This window comes from Bos indicus x Bos taurus, chromosome 5 (genome assembly GCF_003369695.1).
Source record: "Bos indicus x Bos taurus breed Angus x Brahman F1 hybrid chromosome 5, Bos_hybrid_MaternalHap_v2.0, whole genome shotgun sequence".
Taxonomy (NCBI): Eukaryota; Metazoa; Chordata; class Mammalia; order Artiodactyla; family Bovidae; genus Bos; species Bos indicus x Bos taurus.
In genome coordinates, this window is record NC_040080.1 from 15,145,106 (window position 1) to 15,168,593 (window position 23,488).

The following is a 23,488-nucleotide window of genomic DNA, read 5'->3' on the forward strand; positions in this document are numbered from 1 at the left end:
CTTTATACAGAATGACTGTGCTTTGTTCTCCTTCCATGTTTTTCATCTAATTCATCTATCAGAACAAGCTATGCAAATGAAGGCTGATGGGAATGCTAATTTGCTTGCCATCGCCAAGGCACAGAATGTGATTTTCCATTTAGGTGCTCTGGCAGTGGCTCTGAGAAGATGCTGCCTGACCTGTTATCTCCTGGAGTAGAGATCCCAGGCCATCAACACTGCTATGGGGGCACAAAGAGGCCCTATACACCGTAGGCATGCGTGTGAACTGGGAAACTTACTTTGACAACCACAGGTTTACAAACATCAATTTAATTTGTTGCAAATTATTCCACAATTAATTTGCTGTAAAATATATCAAAGCCACTTCCCTGGTGATTTAGACAGTGAAGAATCTGCCTGTAATACAGATTCGATCCCTGGGTGGGGAAGATCCGCCAGAGAAGGGAATGGCAACCCACTCCAGTATTCTTGCCTGGGAAATCCCCTGGACAGAGGAGCCTGGTGGGCGATAGTCCATGGAGTCGCAAATAATCAGAGACAACTGAGCGACTAACAGGAACAGGACATCAAAGCCATTCCTTAAGTTGTGGGAGAGCTGTTTGTCAACATGAACAGAGACTCTGTGGTAGTCTATCAATTGTCTTTTCCATTCCAATTCTACGAAGTCTACAGTAACCACCACCACAACAATGACAATGATGATGGTAATATCAGACGCAGAAAGACACAGTCAGCTTGGGGCTGATCAAAGCCAAAAACCAAGTTCCACACTTTCAGATAAAGAGAAGGCAATGATGAAGAGACGTCTGTAATGAACCAGGCGCTTTTCACATGTATTGTTTTCATAAATATCCCTAAAGCCCAGTGAGGTGTCTAACGTTATTCTCGTGTTACAGTGGAGGAAAAAGAATGGAAAGGGTTAGATAAATTAACACAGACGTCAGTTAGTGAGCAGCATAGGAAGAACTCGGATACAGTCCGTCAGTATTCATCTTCTTCACCTATACACCACTTTTGCCATCTTGTCCGTCTGCCTCCTGATGTAACTGTTGTGTAGACTGCAGCCATGCCTTGTGTTTGACTTTTCCTTCCCAGGAAGCAGAGCCAGTTATGAGTCACAAACTGGGGGCTGGGACTTATTTGGTTGTTGTCAGGATCCCTTTAACACCACTTCCAGAAGTGACTGGCCTGGACATCTGAGTATCACCCACCCGAGTCTCTCTGATTGCCAGAGACTACATCTCATGATTCACTGAATACCTACTGCCTAGATTGCAGATGGACTTCCCTGGTGGCTCAGGGGTAAAAGAATCCACCTTCCAGTGCAGGAGACGGGGGTTCAATCCCTGGGACAAGAAGATCCCCTGAAGAAGGAAATGGCAACCCACTCTGGTATTCTTGCCTGGAGAATCCTGTGAACAGAGGTACAGTCCATGGGGTCGCAAAAGAGTAAAACATGACTTAGCAACTAAATAAAGATTTCAGACATTTGATATATAATATATATATATGTGTGTGTGTATATGTATATTATATATATATACTGTCAATATCACAAATGAAAAATAATCAACACTGAATATACTAGAGACAGTTAAAGGACAATAAGGCACATTTACAAATAATTTTATGCTGATAAAATTGACAACTTAAATGAAATGGGCAAAATCATTTAAAAGCACAATTTGCCAAAACTAACTTGGGAGGAAATTGAAAACTCTGAATAGCCCTGTATCTATTTTTTTTAATTAAATCTATAATCAAAAACCTTCCCGCAAGATGAACTCCAGGCCAAAATGGTGAACCTAATGAAATGTCTACAGATTACATAATACCAGTTATACAAAGTCTTTCAGAAAGCAGTCTGAGAAATATCCCTTTCCAATTCATGTATATGAGACCAGAATAACCCAGAAGCTAAAACCTGAAAAATACTTTTCTATAAATACAAGTGAAAATTCCTTAAAAAAATAATAGCCATCAGGGTTGATATTTTAAACTAAATCAATGTAATTCAGGGTGTTAACAGAATACAGGAGAAAATTATATAACAACTTCACACATGCCAGAAACACATCTGATAAAATTCAACTCTGATGTGTGACTAAAAATCCTCGGTGACGGTCTAGGATTAGAAACAAAATTGTGGTTCCATTTGTTTGAAGTCTCTGCTGCGCTATGCTAAGTCAGTTCAGTCATGTCCGAGTCTTTGTGACCCAATGAACCGTAGCCCACCAGACTCCTCTGTCGATGGGATTCTCCAGGCAAGGATACTGGAGTGGGTTGCCGTGCTCTCCTCCAGGGGATCTTCTCAACCCAGGAATCAAACCTATGTCTCTTATGTCTCCTGCTTTGGCAGGCAGGTTCTTTACCACTAGCGCCACCTGAGAAGCTCTGTATGAAGTCTGCTGCTGCTGCTAAATTGCTTCAGTAGTGTCCAACTCTGTGCAACCCCATAGACGGCAGCCCACCAGGCTCCCCCATCCCTGGGATTCTCTAGGCAAGAACACTGGAGTGGGTTGCCATTTCCTTCTCCAATGCAGGAAAGTGAAAAGTGAAAGTGAAGTCACTCAGTCATGTCCAACTCTTCTCGACCCCATGGAGTGCAGCCTACCAGGCTCCTCCATCCATGGGATTTTCCAGGCAAGAGTACTGGAGTGGGGTGCCATTGCCTTCTCCGTATGAAGTCTGCTGCTGCTGCTGCTAAGTCACTTCAGTCGTGTCCGACTCTGTGTGACCCCATAGACTAAGAACAGGTAAAAATTCACCTGGTTTATAAAATTGGAAAGCGGTTGCCTCTGGTGGAAGGAGGGGTTAGGCAGTGTGACCAGCTAAAAAGGGATGTGAAGAGACTTATCCACTGTTCTATGTGGATGGAACTTTGGGTAGTGGTCATAGGAGTGCATATAATTCTCAAACTCATCAAACTGGAGATGTAAAGCCTGTACATGATATTTTACCTACATTAAATGTATATTTTATATAAATTACTTTTAATTAAACAAGTCCACATGCAGTGCACACACAGAAATGCATATGCACTGACTTTTCTTGCAATAAGAGATAAACTGTTGAAAGAAGGAAGTGGCAAGAGCAGCATATTGTGGGGAGGTTTTAAAAACTATGTATTAAAAAGAGGTAAAATCGGGACTTCCCTCGTGGTCCAGTGGCTAAGACTCCACACTCACTATGCAGGGGCCCCGGATTCAGTCCTTGGCCAGGGAACTAGATGCCGCAACTAAGCGGTCACATGCCAGAACTAAAAGGCCCTGCACACTGAGACAAAGATTGAAGATCCTGTGTGCCTCAACTAAGACCCAGCACAGCCAAATAAATAACAGATAAATGTTTTTCTTAAATTAAAAGAATTAAAAATAATTAAAACGGGTAAAGTAAGCAGACGACAAGACCAAAGCCCAAGGACAGCATCAATAGCAAAGCTAGTTGGTGATGTACAAGTGGATGAGGGGCAAACCACCAACAGCCGAGAGATTTGCAAGTGATCAGCACCAGCAAAACCGTATGCCTGCCAGGCCGGAAACCAGGAGAATCCCAGTCACCAGTGTGTGGTCACTGCGGAGGGTGGTAAGCACAGCTGAGAACTGCAGTGCGGAGCGGCAGCCCTCTTACTCGATTCAATGGCAGGTGCAGGCACGTGTCTTGCTGTCAGGTCCGAGAGACAAATAAAAGTCCGGCTCCAGGATTTTCTTACAGAACAGGGTTCTATCCCGAGGATAAGTTCCTAGGGGAGAAATTAAAACGAAACAAATAACAAAAAAATAGAGAAAAAGAAGACATAAGGTACAAATAAAAAAGACAGAGAGGGGGACTTCCCTGGTGGCCCAGTGGGTAAGACTCAGCACTTTCATTGCTGGGGCCTGGTTCCAATTCTTAGCTTGGAACCAAGATCTTGCAAGATTAATGGCCAAAAAAAGAAAAGGAAACAAACGAAAATCCACCAAAAAAACACAAACAAAACCCCACAAATGTGTGTGTCTGTGTCTTGTGTCTATATACTTGTGTATTCATATATGTGTGTGTGTCTGTCTGTATGTGTGTGTATCTATTCTTTCTATCCAGCGAGCTTTCTATTGACCTATCTGTCATCTATCCATCTATAATTTTTAAAAAAATTTTATTGGAGTATAGTTGCTTTACAATGTCGTGTTAGTTTCTCCTATACATCAAAGTGAATCAGCTATATATATATATATATATATATTCCCTTTTTTTTGGATTTCCTTCCCATTTAGGTCACCACAGAACACTGAGTAGGGTTCCCTGAGCTACACAGTAGGTTCTCATTAGTTATCTATGTTATACATAGTACTGATAGTGTATATATATCAATCCTAATTTCCCAATTCAACCCAGCCTCTCTTTCCTCTCTTGGTGTCCATATGTGTGTTTTCTACATCTGTGTCTCTCTTCCTGCTTTGCAAAGAGGTTCACCTCTACCATTTTTAAACTATTTCAAATGAGACGTCTTTCAAGAAAAATATCTCCGCCATCAGGAAAGACTTACAAATGATCAGAATCAAGTTTTGCATGCTAGGGTAAAATAGTAGCACTCAGTCTCAACAACAATAAAATGAGAATTAAAAGCAAGTCAATCTGGAAGCTTAGGCTAGCCTCTTACTAGCAATGTATAAACAATTGAAGCTACCCCTTGCTTCGGGGACTCCTCCCTGGAACACGCTCCACTGGGGCCTGGCTCTCCCTTTGTCCCCAGCAATTAGCACAGTTTACACTTGAGTGATCATCGTTTTGACCTGCCCTAAGTCTCGGCATCCGGACTCCATCACCCACCATCTGTGCTCGGGCCAGGAGGACCTCTCAGCATCTCTCCAGCAAGCCCCGGAAGTGGGTCTTGGCCACAGGCCTGCACTGCAACATGCAGCCAATGGACAGGGACTCCTGTCATTCATGGTCCTGAGGAACAGAGCCCATCAAAACCAGCTCCATGCAGATTCAGCTGCCCAGAAAGCACTCTGCTTTGCAGTGAGAGAAGAAGCAACAGGGAAAAGAGGTGCCAAGGGAATGCACAGGAGAAAGAACATGTAGAGAAAAGAACCAAGAGAAAAAGAAGAGAAACTAGACAAATCGGAGAAGAGAGAGAAAAGAAGTTAGGATATCACACAGTCAAAGAGAAGCAACTTGCCTTCTGAAAAGAGCTGGTGACTGCCAGCAAAGCTTCCCTTTGCACTGGCCTCAAATTCTTTCAGCATTAAATAAAAATACATACTCTTTAAGGGGGTTTGTTCCTCATCCTTATCCAAATATTTATTTGTGGAAGGGGTTTCCATAGTAACTTGGGCACAATAATGATCCTCACCAGTTCTACAAGAGGCCAGAACAACTCCATGTTATCATATTGAGATTCTGGGGAGCTGGCAGTCAGACTGGAGCAGTGATGATGGCAAGATGCTGAGGCTGCAGCCCCAAACTTGGACAGAGGAGCCCTTGGTCAGTGCTGGGCAGATGCACTAGCCTTGGCCTCTCAGCACAGGCACTGGCCACAGGGGACAGAAGCTGTGGAATCGCTAGTGGTACCTGAACATGTCACAGAGAAGGGATAACTCCATCCTCCACGAGACTTCATGGTCCTTAACTGTCCTCAAGGCTAAGTGCACACTTTTCCCCACCTGGCTTTAGCCTGATGGGGTTTATAATCTTTCAGAATCTGCCAAGAGTAGCAAGAAGCTACAACAGAGGACTCTGTGTCCAAACACAGCTCTGGTAGGAAAAGATCAGTGATCAAGTGTGAGCATAAAGACGATGTGGCATATATGTATGTGTGTGTGTGCACTCAAGTTACTCAGTTGGGTCCAACTCTTTATGGCCCCATGGACTATGGCCCACCAGGCTCCTCGGCCCATGGAATTTTCCAAGCAAAAATACTGGAGTGGGTTGCCATTTCCTTCTCCAGGGGATTTTCCCAACCCAGGGTTGATTCCATGTTTCTTGTGTCTCCTGCATTGGCAGGTGGATTCTTTACTGCTGGGTTACCTGGGAATCCACCTGATGTGAGGAGCTGACTCATTGGAAAAAACCCTGATCCTGGGAAAGACTGAGGTCAGGAGGAGAAGGGGATGACAGATGATGAGATAGTGGATGGCATCATCACCAATTCAGTGGACATGAACTTGGGCAAATTCAGGGAGATGGTGAAGGACAGGGAAGCCTAGTGTGGTGCAGTCCATAGGGTTGCAAGAGTCGGACTGAGCAACTGAACAACAACAGAGTATTACTCAGCCATAAAAAAGAATGAAACAATGCTGTCTGCAGTGACACGGATGGACCTAGAGATGTCATACGGAGTGAAGTAAGTCAGAGAAATGCCGTGTGATACAGAGTCGGGCACGACTGAGCGACTTCACTTCCACTTTTCACTTTCATGCATTGGAGAAGGAAATGGCAACCCACTCCAGTGTTCTTGCCTGGAGGATCCCAGCGACGGGGGAGCCTGGTGGGCTGCCATCTATGGGGTCGCACAGAGTCAGACACGACTGAAGCGACTTAGCAGCAGCAGCAGTGTATGTGAAATCTTAAAAATGAATTTATTTACAAAACAGAAATAGAGCTACAGATGTAGTAAGCAAACTTATGGTTACCAAGAGGGAAGGGGGGATAAGTTGGGAGATAGGGGTTGACATGTACAGACTACTATATATAAAAATAGGTAACTAAGAAGGACCTACTTTATAGCCCAGGGAACTCTATTTGTTATTCTGTAATGACCTATATAGGGAATAGAATCTATTAATAAAAAAGTGGATATATGTGTATGTATAAGTGATTCACTTTGCTGTACACCTGAATTTAACACAACATTGTAAACCAACTATACTTCAATAAAAATTAAAAGAAAAAAGGAACCAACTTTTGCAAGCAAATTGTTTATTTTAGCTATAAATTGGAGAAGACCCACGGTGGCCTCTACAATGATGTGCTGTTCCAGTATTTAATCTTCAGTTGGATGAAAAGGAACAGAATACTCAGGATGGAGTGTAGTGGTTGGCGGTAACATAAATGCACAACTACTGCCTTTTTCCTGGCATACAGCTCTTAATCGGGTGAATCATTTTATGAGCTTTTTGTTTTCTCATCCATAAAACAAGTCATTTACACTGAATAGTCTCCCAGATCCCATGACACTTAAAACTGAAATGACACCTTTTTAAATCTGTGTCACGACCCAGCCAGCCTATTATTCTGCTATAAATATGTCACGATGGAGTACGCTAGAGTGGTTACCAATTCATGACATGGACCCTAAAAAGAAAGTACCATGACATGGAATCTTGCCCTGTTTGTCTAGAGGGGTTTGGCCACTGACCAGCATCTGACAGACGCGAGCAGACAGATTCAGTAGGGTGTTCCTGTTGCCTGTTCAGTCCTGGATTAGTAGATGGTTTCTTTAGCCCCTGACTGCTTCCGTTTTCATGTGTCTTAGCACATCCAGTTGTTAATCCTGACCTACTAGCTGACGTTTCCTTATGGCCAAGGTTGGAACATGTAGGGTTGTGGTGGCAGAAGAGAGAGATGATGATTCCCTAGGATTTCCTATATGTAGTAAACTCTGGAAGGAGGGAGGTGGTTTCTTATAGTGAAGTTCTGACATTGGTCAGTATTTCCAATTGAAATCTATCATGTGAGTTTCTGCTGAGTGACGGGTCGATGGGCAATGTCCAATGGGGACTCACTGACATTCCAGGTAAAATAACTCCAGCCTCAGCCAAAGAGGAGGAGTTAGGAAAAGTGACCCTCTTGTATCTAGATCTGGCTTCCCAAGTGGCACTAGTGGTAAAGAATCTGCCTGCCAATGCAGGAGACACAGGTTTAATCCCTGGGATGGAGGACAGGGTGGCACCTCACTCCAGTATTCTTGCTGGGAAAATCCCATGGACAGAGGAGCCTGGCAGGCTATAGTCTATAGGGTGGCAAAGAGTCAGATACAACTGAGCCACTGAGCAGTCTCCAGACCTGGTACGAGTTTGACCCAAGTCCCTGCCATTTAATCCTCCTGGCTCCTTGCAGCGTTCTGAGTCCATGACTGGTGGCTTTCTCCATAGTGGTGGTTGGTGATTTAGTCACTAAATCATGTCCAACTCTTACAACCCCTTGATTTGTAGCTTGCCAGGCTCCTCTGTCCATGGGATTCTCCAGGCCATTTTTGCCATTTTCTTCTCCAGGACATCTACCCAACCCAGGGATCAAAAGCATGTCTCCTGTATTACAGATGGTCTTCTGCATTGCAGGCAGATTCTCTAATGACTGAGCCACCAGGGAAGACAAGCCATCTCCATGCAAGGTGCCAAAAGCATCCTTCAAAGTCATGGATTAAGAAAGAGAGCACCTTCGGCCTCCTGCTCAGGCCTCATGGGCCTTTGCCATGGCCATGTCTCTGCACTGCAAACAAATATCAGGCAGTTGAGCAGGAGAGAGTGGTGCTGAGCCTGCCAGCACTCGGGGCGGTGCATCTTTGGCCTGGTGTTTGCCATAGTATAATGGATGAATTATTAATTATGATGTTTCACCAGGATAAAGGAAACTCGTAGGCGGATCCCTCCAAACACAAGAGTACAAAAGACGGTGCCTGGGGCCCAGGCTTTTATTACTGGCAGATGAACATTTGGAAGAGAAGAATATAGATGACTGATATTTTTCATCTTACCTTTCAGACAAGCTCTTAATAAACACTAATTCATTAAGTTTCAAAATAGCCTTGTGAAAAAGGAAATACCATTTCTACATTTTTCTCCACAGATTTTTAAAGGTTGAAAAATTAAGTCATCTATTCTTGCTTCTAAAAAGCAGTTCTAAATAAAATGTGTGTTCTTTCAAAGCACTATATAAGTGCAGCTTCACAACTCGAACTATTTCTTCTTCTAAATAAAGGGAAATGTTCATCATACCAGGAAATGTTTAAAACATTTGTTGGAGGCATTTGTTTTGATTCTGACTGTCAGACCAAGAATGTTTGGGGACACTGAGGAGCTCCATGGCTTCCCTGATAGCTCAGTTGGTAAACAATTTGCCTGCAATGCAGGAGACCCCAATTCGATTCCTGGGTTTGGAAGATCTGCTGGAGAAGGAATAGGCTACCTACTCCAGTATTCTGGCCTGGAGAGATCCATGGACTATCACAAAGAGTCGGACATGAACAAGCAACTTTCACTTTCAGGAGCTCAATAAATATCCCTGCAGCTTTCCATTCAGTTCAGTCGCTCAGTCATGTCCAACTCTGCGACCTCATGGACTGCAGCACGCCAGGCCTCCCTGTCCATCACCAACTCCCAGAGTTTACTCAAACTCATGTCCATTGAGTCAGGGATGCCATCCAACCATCTCATCGTCTGTTGTCCCCTTCTCCTCCCGCCTTCAATCTTTCCTAGCATCAGGGTCTTTTCAAATGAGTCAGCTCTTTGCACCAGGTGGCCAAAGTATTGGAGTTTCAGCTTCAACATCAGTCCTTCCAATGAATATTCGGGACATTTCCTTTAGGACTGACTGGTTTGCTCTCCTTGTAGTCCAAGGGACTCTCAAGAGTCTTCTCCAACACCACAGTTCAAAAGCATCAACTCTTCGGTGCTCAGCTTTCTTTATACTCCAGCTCTCACATCCATACATGACTATTGGAAAAACCATAGCCTTTGACTAGATGGACCTTTGTTGACAAAGTAATGTCTCTGCTTTTGAATATGCTCTCTAAGTTAGTCATAACTTTCCTCCAAGGACTAAGCGTCTTTTAATTTCATGGCTGCAGTCACAATCTTCAGTGATTTTGGAGCCCCAAAAAATAAAGTCTAACACTGTTTCCACTGTTTCTACATCTATTTGCCGTGAAGTGATGGGACCGGATGCCATGATATTCGTTTTCTGAATGTTGAGCTTTAAGCCAACTTTTTCACTCTCCCCTTTTACTTTCATCAAGAGACTCTTTAGCTCTTCTTCACTTTCTGCCATAGAGGTGCTGTCATCTGCATATCTGAGGTTATTGATATTTCTCCTGGCAATCTTGATTCCAGCCTGTGCTTCATCCAGTCCAGCGTTTCTCATGATATAATCTGCATATAAGTTAAATAAGCAGGGTGACAATATACAGCTTTGATGTACTCCTTTTCCTATTTGGAACCAGACTGTTGTTCCATGTCCAGTTCTAACTGTTGCTTCCTGACCTGCATACAGATTTCTCAGGAAGCAGATCAGGTGGTCTGGTATTCCCATCTCTTTCAGAATTTTCCACAGTTTGTTGTGATCTACACAGTCAAAAGCTTTGGCATAGTCAATAAAGCAGAAATAGATGTTTTTCTGGAACTCTCTTGCTTTTTCAATGATCCAGCGGATGTTGGCGATTTGATCTCTGGTTTCTCTGCCTTTTCTAAAACCAGCTTGAACATCAGGAAGTTCACGGTTCACATATTGCTGAAGCCTGGCTTGGAGAATTTTGAGCATGACTTTATAGCATGTGAGATGAGTGCAATTGTGTGGTAGTTTGAGCATTCTTTGGCATTGCCTTTCTTTGGGATTGGAATGAGAACTGACCTTTTCCAGTCCTGTGGCCACTGCTGAGTGTTCCAAATTTGCTGGCATATTGAGTGCAGCACTTTCACAGCATCATCTTTAAGGATTTGAAATAGCTCAACTGGAATTCTATCACCTCCACTAGCTTTGTTTGTCGGAGAAGGCAATGGCACCCCACTCCAGCACTCTTGCCTGGAAAATCCCATGGATGGAGGAGCCTGGTGGGCTGCAGTCCATGGGGTTGCTAAGAGTCGGACACGACTGAGCGACTTCACTTTCACTTTTCACTTTCCTGCATTGGAGAAGGAAATGGCAACCCACTCCAGTGCTCTTGCCTGGAGAATCCCAGGGATGGGGGAGCCTGGTGGGCTGCCGTCTATGTGGTCGCACAGAATCGGACTCGATTGAAGCAACTTAGCAGCAGCAGCTTTGTTTGTAGTGCTGCTTCCTAAGGCCCACTTGACTTCACACTCCAGGATGTCTGGCTCTAGGTGAGTGATCACACCATCATGATTATCTGAGTCATGAAGATCTTTCTTATACAGTTCTTCTGTGTATTCTTGCCACCTCTTCTTAATATCTTCTGCTTCTTTTAGGTCCATACCATTCTGTCCTTTATTGAGCCCATCTTTGCATGAAATGTTCCCTTGCTATCTCTAATTTTCTTGAAGAGATCTCTAGTCTTTCCCATTCTATTGTTTTCCTCTATTTCTTTGCACTGATCACTGAGGAAGGCTTTCTTATCTCTCCTTGCTATTCTGTGGAACTCTGTATTCAAATGGGTATATCTTTCCTTTTCTCCTTTGCTTTTCGCTTCCCTTCTTTTCACAGCTATTTGTAAGGCCTCTTCAGACAGCCATTTTGCTTTTTTGCATTTCTTTTTCTTTGATCCCTGTCTCCTGTACAATGTCATGAACCTCATTCCATAGTTCATCAGGCACTCTATCAGATCTAGTCCCTTAAATCTATTTCTCACTTCCACTATATAATTATGAGGGATTTGATTTAGGTCATACCTGAATGGTCTAGTGGTTTTCCCTACTTTCATCAATTTAAGTCTGAATTTGGCAATAAGGAGTTCATAATCTGAGCCACAGTCAGCTTCTGGTCTTGTTTTTGCTGACTGTATAGAACTTCTCCATCTTTGGCTGCAATGAATGGAATCAATCTGATTTCGGTGTTGACCATCTGGTGATATCCATGTGTAGAGTCTTCCCTTGTGTTGTTGGAAGAGGGTGTTTGCTATGACCAATGTGTTCTCTTGGAAAACTCTATTAGCCTTTGCCCTGCTTCATTCTGTACTCCAAGGCCAAATTTGCCTGTTACTCCAGGTGTTTCTTGACTTTCTACTTTGAATTCCGTTCAGTACTTGCCTAAAAATCTGATGTTAGAAAAAATGTTATCACCTTCACTGCCCCAAATGCTGTAAGTAAATGCTACCAAATTGTTTCCTTTGTAAGTACATTTCCTAGAATTGAATCCCTGTGCTCATGCTCAGTCACCCAGTCGTGTCCAACTCTTTGCAACCCCATGGACTGTAGCCTGCCAGGCTCCTCTGTCCATGGGATTCTCCAGGCAAGAAAACTGGAGTGGGTTGCCATTTCCTCCTCCATAATGAAAAATGATCCCACTCAAAAGGGGAGCAGTGCCCCTGCTAGGTGGGGCTCTCCAGGTAGGTGGTGCTAGTGGTAAAGAATTTGCCTGCCAATGTAGAGGATACAGGAGATGCAGGTTCGATCCCTGGGTCAGGAAGATCCCCTGGAGAAGGAAGTGGCAAGGCATTCCAGTATTCTTGCCTGGAAAATCCCATGGCCAGAGGAGCTTGGTGGACTCCAGTCCATGGGATCACAAAGAATTGGACATGACTTAGGGACTAAACTACCACCACATACCAAGTTATATCTTTCTCTCCCACCAAATTTCCCTTGGGGGAGAAATCTCCAAACCTACAGTAACTCCTGGTCTTACTGGTAAGAGTCAAGGCTGCACACCTTCAAGAGGCATTGCATTTTAAAAGACTTTAATGCACCACCTGACCTGCCTCCTGAGAAATCTGCATGCAGGTCAAGAAGCAACAGTTAGAACCAGACATGAAACAACAGACTGGTTCCAAATTGGAAAAGGAATACATCAAGGTTGTATATTGTCACCCTGCTTATTTAACTTATATGCAGAGTACATCATGTGAAATGCCAGGCTGGATGAAGCACAAACTGAAATCAAGATTGCTGGGAGAAATATCAATAACATTTGCATTATTGTTGATAACACCACCCTTAAGGCAGAAAGTGAAGAGGAACTGAAGAACCTCTTGATGACAATGAAAGAGGAGAGTGAAAAAGTTGGCTTAAAGCTCAACATTCAAAAAACTGAGATTGTGGCATCCAGTCCCATCATTTCATGGCAAATAGATGGGCAAACAATGGAAACAGTGACAGACTTTATTTTCTTGGGCTCCAAAATCACTGCAGATGGTGACTGCAGCCACGAAATTAAAAGACACTTGCTCCTTTGAAGAAAAAGCTACAACCAACCTCTACAGCATATTAAAAAGCAGAGACATTGCTGACAAAGGTCCATCTAGTCAGAGCTATGGTTTTTTCAGTAGTCATGTATGAATGTGAGAGTTGGACTGTAAAGAAAGCTGAGCGCTGAAGAATTGATGCTTTTGAACTGTAGTGTTGGAGAAGACTCTTGAGAGTCCCTTGGACTGCAAGGAGATCCAGCCACTCAATCCTAAAGGAAATCCTAAAGGACTGATGCTGAAGCTGAAGCTCCAGTATTTTGGCCACCTGATGCAAAGAACTGACTCATTTGAAAAGACCCTGATGCTGGGAAAGACTGAAGGCGGGAGAAGGGGATGACAGAGGATGAGATGGTTGGATGTCATCACTAACTTGATGGACATGAGTTTGAGCAAGCTCCGGGAGTTGGTGATGGACGGGGAAGCCTGGCATGCTGCAGTCCATAGGGTCGCAAAGAGTCGGACACAACTGAGCGACTGAACTGAATGCAACACAAAGCAAACTCTGTTGATGGAGTTCTCTTGCCTGTGCAGAGTCCTGAAAAAGAACTGCCCCTCTTGCTTTTAAGGGATTCAAAGATGGATAAGGCTCGAATTTTGCCCTGCAGAAGCATAAAACCGACTGGCCTCAGTCCAAAAAAATGAGTCTGCAACTGTGAGAAGGGAGGTTTGGAGAAAGGAAGTGGCCTTGAAGGAAGGGCTGACTCGTCAAACCACACTGGATGACTGGTCATCTCACCTGCCAGGTCCTCTTGGCTTTTCCCTGATGCAGATGAAGAGGTTATCCATGATCACAACAAGCTCAAAAGATGATCTTACAGTTAGAGACATGGGTAAAGCAAGCACATATAGTTAGACCCTGGAAAACAAAGGAATACGAGCCAGTGAAATAAATCTTTTAGCCAGGACCTCTTGGGAAATGTTCCCTTTGGGGCCATCTGAGTCCACGTCATGGAACATTCCATGGTAAAGGCCTGGTCTCCATGGGGTGCCTGCCAGGATACGTTTCAGGCATTTGCGTCCTCTAGGAAGGCACAGGAAAGTGGGGGAGTAAGTCTTCATTCTCATTAGATCTATGACAGCGCTACAGTAGAGGCAGGAGCCAGTTGGCTGTCACTAATCAGCTTTGCCTTTCACTGTATCCCGATCTCTGCCCTCTCTCTCTCTTTCTCCTGATAATGTTCACCCCGTAAGATTCTTCAGGTCATCTGTAGAAGCATCCTTTCTGGGCTTGTTCAGCTAAGATAGGACCATAATCTGGACACTTTGATGCTTTCTCATTTCCCTCCATAAAAATGCATTGGTTCAGCTTGAGTGGTCTACCTCTGAGAAAGTGACCTACTCAGAAATGTCCAGTACTGACACTCACAGCTCTTTTGGGTTTTACAGTGTTTCCTACTTGGACAAATGCCCAAACACAACTTTACATGTGGTCACCACAACAGAGAGGGAGGGAGATACTGGCGGCAAAGGGTAGGGGCTTTTCATGGTGTGTTTCAGAACATATACGGGCAACTGCTACTTTGCTTCTATGAAGAGACATTGCTGCCTACTATCTTGGTGACTAGGGAAGTCTTGAGAGGGTCTGTGGCCTTGCAGGAATTGAAAAGAGTAAGAGAATCAATCATGTTTTGTTCAGGCTTAAAAGTCAATAAGTTCAGCTCCACACTTTTGAAGATTTGAAGCAAATATATTTCAGGATTCTCCCATCCACACTCTAATACATTTATAATTAATTAAAAATTCTTAAAAGCTACTTTACAATTTAATTCCATTGTGATTAAAATCATGTTGTGTACTATTTTAACCTTCCTAAGTATGTTGAGACTTGTCATATGGGCCAGAATATGATTTATTTTGGTGAATGTTTATGTGTACTGAATGTGTATTCTGCTATTGTTGGGCAAAGTGTTTTAGAAATTTTAATTAGGTCAAATTGGTTAATAGTGTTATTTCGTCAATGTTTTATTTTTTTTTCCTACTCATTATATCAATTGCTGAGAGAAGAGCATTGAAATATCTAGTTACAGTTGTGGGTTGTTCTGTCTCTCTTTTAAGATCTATTAGTTTTTGCTTCCTACATTTTGAAACCCTGTTATTTGGTACAAACATTTTCAGGGTTACTACGACTTCTTAAGGAATTTATTCATTTCTTATTATTAAATGTCCCTTGTCTTGGTTGTGATCCTTTTAATGAAGTCTAATTTATGTTCTTTGGAAGGAATGATGCTAAAGCTGAAACTCCAGTACTTTGGCCACCTCATGTGAAGAGTTGACTCATTGGAAAAGACTCTGATGCTGGGAGGGATTGGGGGCAGGAGGAGAAGGAGACGACAGAGGATGAGATGGCTGGATGGCATCACTGACATGATGGACGTGAGTCTGAGTGAACTCTGCGAGTTGGTGATGGACAGAGAGGCCTGGCATGCTGCAATTCATGGGGTCGCAAAGAGTTGGACATGACTGAGCGACTGAACTGAACATAGCTATTCTATCTTTCTGATGATTAGTAAGAAAAAATATATTGGCATATATTTTCTGTCCTTTTAATTTATCTTTATCATTATATTTGAATTTCTTAAATAGTATATTTATCTGAGTCTTGTGTTCTTTTCTATGTCTGTTTTATAATTGGAATATTAACTGTGGAAATTTCTGAAAGAGATGGGAATACCAGACCACCTGACCTGCCTCTTGAGAAACCTGTATGCAGGTCAGGAAGCAACAGTTAGAACTGGACGTGGAACAATGGACTGGTTCCAAATAGGAAAAGGAGTACAAGCCTGTACATTGTCACCCTGCTTATTTAACTTATATGCAGAGTACATCATGAGAAACGCTGGACTGATGAAGCACAAGCTGGAATCAAGATTGCCGGGAGAAATATCAATAACTTCAGATATGCAGATGACATCACCCTTATGGCAGAAAGTGAAGAAGAACTAAAGAGCCTCTTGATGAAAGTGAAAGGGGAAAGTGAAAAAGTTGGCTTAAAGCTCAACATTCAGAAAACTAAGATCATGTCATCTGGTCCCATCACTTCATGGCAAATAGATGGGGAAACAGTGGAAACAGAGGCAGACTTTATTTTTTTGGGCTCCAAAATCACTGCAGATGGTGACTGCAGCCATGAAATTAAAAGACACTTACTCCTTGGAAGGAAAGTTATGACCAACCTAAACAGCATATTAAAAAGCAGAGACATTACTTTGCCAAAGGTCTGTCTAGTCAAGGCTATGGTTTTTTCAGTAGTCATGTATGGATGTGAGAGTTGGACTATAAAGAAAGCTGAGTGCCGAAGAATTGATGCTTTTTGAACTGTGGTGTTGGAGAAGACTCTTGAGAGTCCCTTGGACTGCAAGGAGATCCAACTAGTCCATCCTAAAGGAGATCAGTCCTGGGTGTTCATTGGAAGGACTGATGCTGGAGCTGAAACTCCAATACTTTGGCCACCTGATTCGAAGAGCTGACTCATTGGAAAAGACCCTGATGCTGGGAAAGATTGAGGGCAGGAGGAGAAGGGGACGACAGAGGATGAGATGGTTGGATGGCATCACCGACTCAATGGACATGGGTTTGGGTGAACTCCAGGAGTTGGTGGTGGATAGGGAGGCTTGGCGTGCTGCAGTTCACAGGGTTGCAGAGAGTCGGACATGACTGAGCGACTGAACTGAATTGAACTGATACCTTCTATGTTTAATGTATTTAATATTTGGATATAAATTGATTATCTTGCTATTGTTTTTAATTTATGCCATCTATCCTTTGTCCCTTTTCTCTTCTGTCTTTGGTCTTTTTTAGGGTTCATTGGGTATCTTTCTTATTCCTATAATAAATTATTAAAATTTATTATTTCAATTACAATGTTGGCTTATTAGCTACCCCTTTTTGCTTTAATTTTTAAGAGATGAACTTTAAGGAGTTCACAATAATGATCTTTAAATTGTCAGAGCCTATCTTCAAATAACATTATACCATTTAATGTGTACTCTCAGAATATTTTAACATTATGTTTCCATTTTGCCCCCTCAACCTTTTGTGCAATTGTTGTTACATATTTTATTTCTATGCATGTTTTATACACAGTAAATTATCAGCTTAGATTTAGAAGCCATTTTGTTTTTTGGCCCCACATGTCTTATAGGATCTTAGTTCCCAGAACAGGGATTGAACCTTTGCCCCCTGCACTGGAAGCTTGGAGTCCTAACCACTAGCCCACCAGGGAATTCTCAAAAGCCAGTTTTCGTTTAAAGAATAAATCTGTATTTTAATGTAAAACTTCTCAATTTAGAATATGAGTCACCAATTCAGAAAGATCAAAGGCAAAGTGCAAGGCCCATTATATACAGGTCAAGCAACATAGTTGAATATTATGAATATTAAAATAATTGAATATTATATTGGATATATTATCTGCAACTTATTTTGTTTTCACTCACTAGAATGAGTCATACAATTCTTCATTCATCAGTCCCCTCTCTTTAGCTGCTCAACAGTGTTCCTTAGGGCTTCCCTGGTGGCCGAGTGGTAAAGAACCCACCTGCCAATGCAGGAGATGCAGGTTCGATCCCTGGTCTGGGAAGATCCCCTGGAGGAGGAAATGGAATCCACTCCAGTGTTCTTGCTGAGAGAATCCCACGGACAGAGGAGCATGGTGGGCTATAGCCCATGGGGTCACAAGGAATCGAACATGACTTAGTGATCAAGCACAAGCACAGTCTTCCTTGGATGAATGCCCAATGTCTTGGTTAGCCTTTCCTGTGTTCAGGAGCAATCAGATGTCCTCAGGCTTTTGCTGTTACGAATAGATGTACAATGACCACCCATACACAGCCCTCTTTGCACATGTGAGTATATTTCTGTAGGGTTGAACTAAGAAAAGGAATCACTGGTCAGGGAGTAAGACAGTTGTAAACTTTAATAGAAACATTTAATCACTCTTTGAAGTGGTTGTGGGTAGTTAGGTCTCTACCAGCTGGGACCAAAGGCATCTCTATAGTGCTTATGAGGCTTGGTGTCAAGAGTTTTATAGCTTTTTAGTGTTGCAATGCTATAGAAAAGCACTGAATAGTTCCTATGGGCATAAGAGAATTTCATTTTTGGAAAAAAGCCCTGTAGCCACCATCACTAAAAAATACCCATTTGCAGAAATTTATGGACTACCTTCTTAGACATCCTCTGACAGAGGGTGGGAAAAGGGGAATTAAAGGTGAACTGATTTCTTTAAGCAGATCTTGAAATATTCATTTTGCAAGATAAGTTTTCCAAGAGTCTGTTCTACCTAGTTAGTGATCACTTCTCTAACTCAGTAATCTTTGCCATTTAAAAAATATAATGAAACTCAACTCAAAAAACTAAGATCATGGCATCCAGTCCCATCACTTCACAGCAAATAGATGGAGAAAAAGTGGAAGCAGTTACAGATTTTCTTTTACTTGGACTCCAAAATCACTGTGGATGGTGACTGCAGCCATGAAATTAAAAGATGTTTGCTCCTTGGAAGAAAAGCTATGACAAACCCAGACAGCATCTTAAATAGCAAGGACATCATTTTGCAAACTAAGGTCCATATAATCAAAGCTCTGGTTTTTCCAGTAGTCATGTACAAATGTGAGATTTGGACCATGAAGAAGGCAAGTGCCAAAGAACTGATGCTTTCACCATGTGGAATTGGCAAAGACTGCTGTGAGTCCCTTGGACTGCAAGATCAAATCAGTCACTCCTAAAGGAAATCAACCCTGACTATTCATTGGAAGGACTGATACTGAAGCTGAAACTCCAATACTTTGGCAAAGAGATGACTCATTGGAAAACATCCTTATGCTGGGAAAGATTGAAGGCAAAAGGAGAAGAGGGTGGCAGAGGATGAGATGCTTAGATAGCATCACTGACTCAATGGACATGAACTAGAGCTAACTCCGGGAGATAATGGAGGACAGGGTAGCCTGACATGCTGTAGTACATGGGGTCACAAAGAGTCAGACACGACTTAGTGACTGAACAACAGCAAAAAAATCTTTATAATTTAAAAAATGTAATAAATTGAATATTTTTCCTAAGAGTGACCTTAGAAATCATGTAATTTATTCCTCCTACTTTTCAAATTAAAAAAAAAAATGAAACCTAGACAGAAGTTACTTGCCCAGCTGGGTCTTATCAAAATTGTATTTGAAAACCAAATCTCAAGGTTCCCAATCCAGGGTGCTGATGTGGTGAAAAAACTAGGCCAAATACAGAATCTTTGAGTTGAAAATAGTCTTAGAAAGGACCTAGAATCATATTCACACTAAAGAGACATCCTTCCAACAAAATATCAGATGTATCAGGACTTCCCTGGTGATCGAGTGACTAAGACTCCACATTCCCAATGCAAAGGGGTGGGGGGGGGGAGGGGCGGGTGGGGGGGGGAGGGGCGGGTGGGGGGGGGGGAGGGGCGGGTGGGAGCGGGGAGGGGCGGGTGGGGTGGTCCGAGGTTTGGCTCCTGGTCAGGGAACTAGACTCTCCGTTCTACAACTAAGACCTGGCACTGCCAGATATATATCTATATCTATATAAATGTATATATATCTATATCTATATATTTATATAGATATATATATATGTAAAAGAATATAAGATGTATCTTACAAGATGAGTTGAAGCATTCTGTATGAAAAGCAGTTCATTAATTTGGGAGAAAAAGACCATTACTGAGTAGCTTTGATTATTAGAAAATCTTCCTTTCAGAAGTCGTGCCGAAATCTGCCTTTTTATAACTTCCGGAGCCTCTTGAACTTGCCCATGTCTTGGCGCATCGGTGAATCAGGTCGCAGGCGGTGCGCCGTCCTGCTTCTGGCCCTCCGCATAGCCTCCTATCCGTCAGTGGCCCTCCAGAGTGTACATAAGAGGATGAGGCAGGAGTCCAGCTGCGCTCTGTCCCGTGCAGGGCGCGGTGGGGCCATCGTCTCCTTTGATCTGCTGCATATGCTTCTATTAATAAAACCCCGAAGTGTCTGGCTTTCTTGGCAGCTGCGTGTCAGAGCTTAAGTTGAATGGGACCACTAAGTCGTTGTTTGTTTTTTTGTTTGCTTTAACCAATGACTATTATGCCCGTGTGGTTGTCCTCATTTTCTTTTTATGTAATTAATTTCAGGATATGGGATTAAGAATTCTACTTTTTTGGCTTTTAGTTATACACTCTTATCTTTTGAGAATGTTTGAATCCTCATCTTGTTATCCAAAGCATCCATCTTTCTCTGTGATATACCTTACATAAATTTGATAAACAGCCCTTCTCTGCTTTTGTAGAAATTACTGAAGACAAGCCAAGGCATGTGGGGGTGGGCAGAGGTCAGGGCACAAAGGACCTTCATCCAAATTGAATGATGACCACTGTGAATTCGTATGCAGTACTTGGATATAATCTTTATTTTTGTTTTTTTATTTATTTGTTTTAACATGGCTACCATGAAAGACCATTAAATACCCTTCTGAAATGAAGATACTCTACGTAAGGATAGCATTCTTCTGACTTGCTGCCTGGTAACCATTTAAAAAAAAGAGGAAATGGGGTTAGTTCCACATGGCCAGTTCTCAGTGAACCCTTACAGGCTTTTAGTGATCATTTCTTTGCAGATATTAACTTACAGATCTCCTGAAGGCAAAGAGCTAGGGTACCCAACGCCAAAAACTTAATGCCAAAGCTAGGGGGAAAAAAAGAAATTTTTGGAAGGAGAAAGAACCAGTGTTCTTCCAACAATTTACTGTTTCAACCTCTTTTGATAGAGGAATGCACAGCACTGTGTTTAGGGGAGAGGAGATGGGCAGATTGTATAAGTCAAGGCTTTTGAAGGTCTTGGGAAGAGAGTGAGTGGAGGCTTCGTGAGCGATGCAGGAAAGCCTGAGACAAGCTGGGATTTGCACCAGCCCTGTCCTTCCCAAAGCACCCAACTCCCCCCAGATCCCCCATGCCCCCCTACCCCTGCCTTCACTTGTCACCATTCTGCCTACAGCACTTGGAGTCAACTCTACCCTTTTTAATAAGATGGTTTGGAAGAGAGACAAGGCTTCTCAGTCTGAGAGATAAAAATAAAAATGTCAGTGATCAGAATTTCCACATATGGTCTCAAATGATAGATGAAATTTAAAGCTGGCAATGGTCCTGAGTTGGAAGGACATAGGCAGCAGAGGCTGGAAAGGAGGTTTAGGGTTTTGTTTTGTTTTGTTTTGCCCAAGTGATAATGGACCAGCCCCAAACACAGCCAGTTCTTTCCTTTTTAAGGGCAGTGAAGGTTGCCAGGCCTTGTGCATTTGCAGCCGACCTGTTGGGAAATATTTTGCAGCCCCTCCCCCACCCCTGTGAATAGGTTTTCCCAAAATTCCAGGAGGGAGTCCTCTATAGGCTACCCATCTGTTCTCAGGCACGCAGGGAATCTGGGTGACAATTTCATTTGGGAATCACCTGTTGGAGCTCCGGAAGGCAGGCCACACTTCTGCACCAAGACTTTGGAGGTTTTTTTTTTTTTCTCGTGCAGGACGGTTCTGCTTTGGGGTGTGGTTAGAGATTGCGTGCATGCTTGCGTGCTCAGTCGCTTCAGTCCTGTCCGACTCTTTACAATCCTATGTACTGTAGCCCGCCAAGCTCCTCTATCCATGGGATTCTCCAGGCAAGAATACTGGGGTGAGTTGCCATGCCCTCCTCCAGGAGATCTTCCTGACCCAGGGATCAAACCCATCTATTATGTCTCCTGCATGGGCAGGTAGGTTCTTTACCACTAGCACCACCTGGAAGCCCTTCAGAAATTAGGAGGAAAGAGTAAAAGAGGGAGGGAGGGGTTTGTATCTCAGCCCAGAAGGTCAAAGCCCAAGAAATGTCAATTTCTGCCCTGACAGGAGAGAAATGAACACATTTCCAAGACCAAACCTTCCAGGAACACTCTGATCTGTGCTCTTTGAATTCAGAATATGAACCCAGGAGACCCAGGTTCTGTGAGGAGCTTACCATGTCTTTGGACAAATTGTTCCAGCCTCAACTGACCCACCTGAAAAATGAGGTGGGTGGACAATATTTATTTTAGAAGACTTCCTGTTTTATAATTCCATTCCAAGTTCTAATCTGGAGAATATTGAGGCTAAAATATGGTCTAAAATACTGACCAGTGGTTCTCAACTTGAGATCAGCTGGAATGTGAATTAACTGGAGAGTTTGTTAAAACTTAAATTTGGGGGCCCCAATACATTGATCTATGGACTTCCTAGGTGAGAATCTGCCTCCAGTGCAAGAGATGCAGGTTTGATCTCTGGGTCAGGAAGATCCCTAGGAGGAGGAAATGGCAACCCACTCCAGTATCCTAGCCTGGGAAATCCCATGGACAGAGGAGCCTGGCAGACTATGAGGTCACAAAGACTTGGACATGACTGAGCGACTGAGCTCGCATGCACATTGATCTGTGGTGGACCCTCAGAATTTACATTTCTTAAACCACTAGACCATTCAGGTATGACCTAAATCAAATCCCTTATGATTATACAGTGGAAGTGAGACATAGATTTAAGGGCCTAGATCTGATAGACAGAGTGCCTGATGAACTATGGAATGAGGTTCGTGACATTGTACAGGAGACAGGGATCAAGACCATTCCCATAGAAAAGAAATGCAAAAAAGCAAAATGGCTGTCTTGGGAGGCCTTACAAATAGCTGTGAAAAGAAGAGAAGTGAAAAGTACAGGAGAAAAGGAAAGATATAAGCATCTGAATGCAGAGTTCCAAAGAATAGCAAGGAGAGATAAGAAAGCCTTCTTCAGTGATCAGTGCAAATAGAGGAAAACAACAGAACGGGAAAGACTAGGGATCTCTTCAAGAAAATCAGAGATACCAAAGGAACATTTCATGCAAAGATGGGCTCGATAAAGGACAGAAATGGTATGGACCTAAGAGAAGCAGAAGATATTAAGAAGAGATGGCAAGAATACACAGAAGAACTGTACAAAAAAGAGCTTCACGACCCAGATAATCACAATGGTGTGATCACTGACCTAGAGCCAGACATCCTGGAATGTGAAGTGAAGTGGGCCTTAGAAAGCATCACTACGAACAAAGCTAGTGGAGGTGATGGAATTCCAGTTGAGCTATTCCAAATCCTGAAAGATGATGCTGTGAAAGTGCTGCACTCAATATGCCAGCAAATTTGGAACACTCAGCAGTGGCCACAGGACTGGAAAAGGTCAGTTTTCATTCCAATCCCAAAGAAAGGCAATGCCAAAGAATGCTCAAACTACCACACAATTGTACTCATCTCACACGCTAGTAAAGTCATGCTCAAAATTCTCCAAGCCAGGCTTCAGCAATATGTGAACCGTGAACTTCCTGATGTTCAAGCTGGTTTTAGAAAAGGCAGAGAAACCAGAGATCAAATCGCCAACATCCGCTGGATCATGGAAAAAGCAAGAGAGTTCC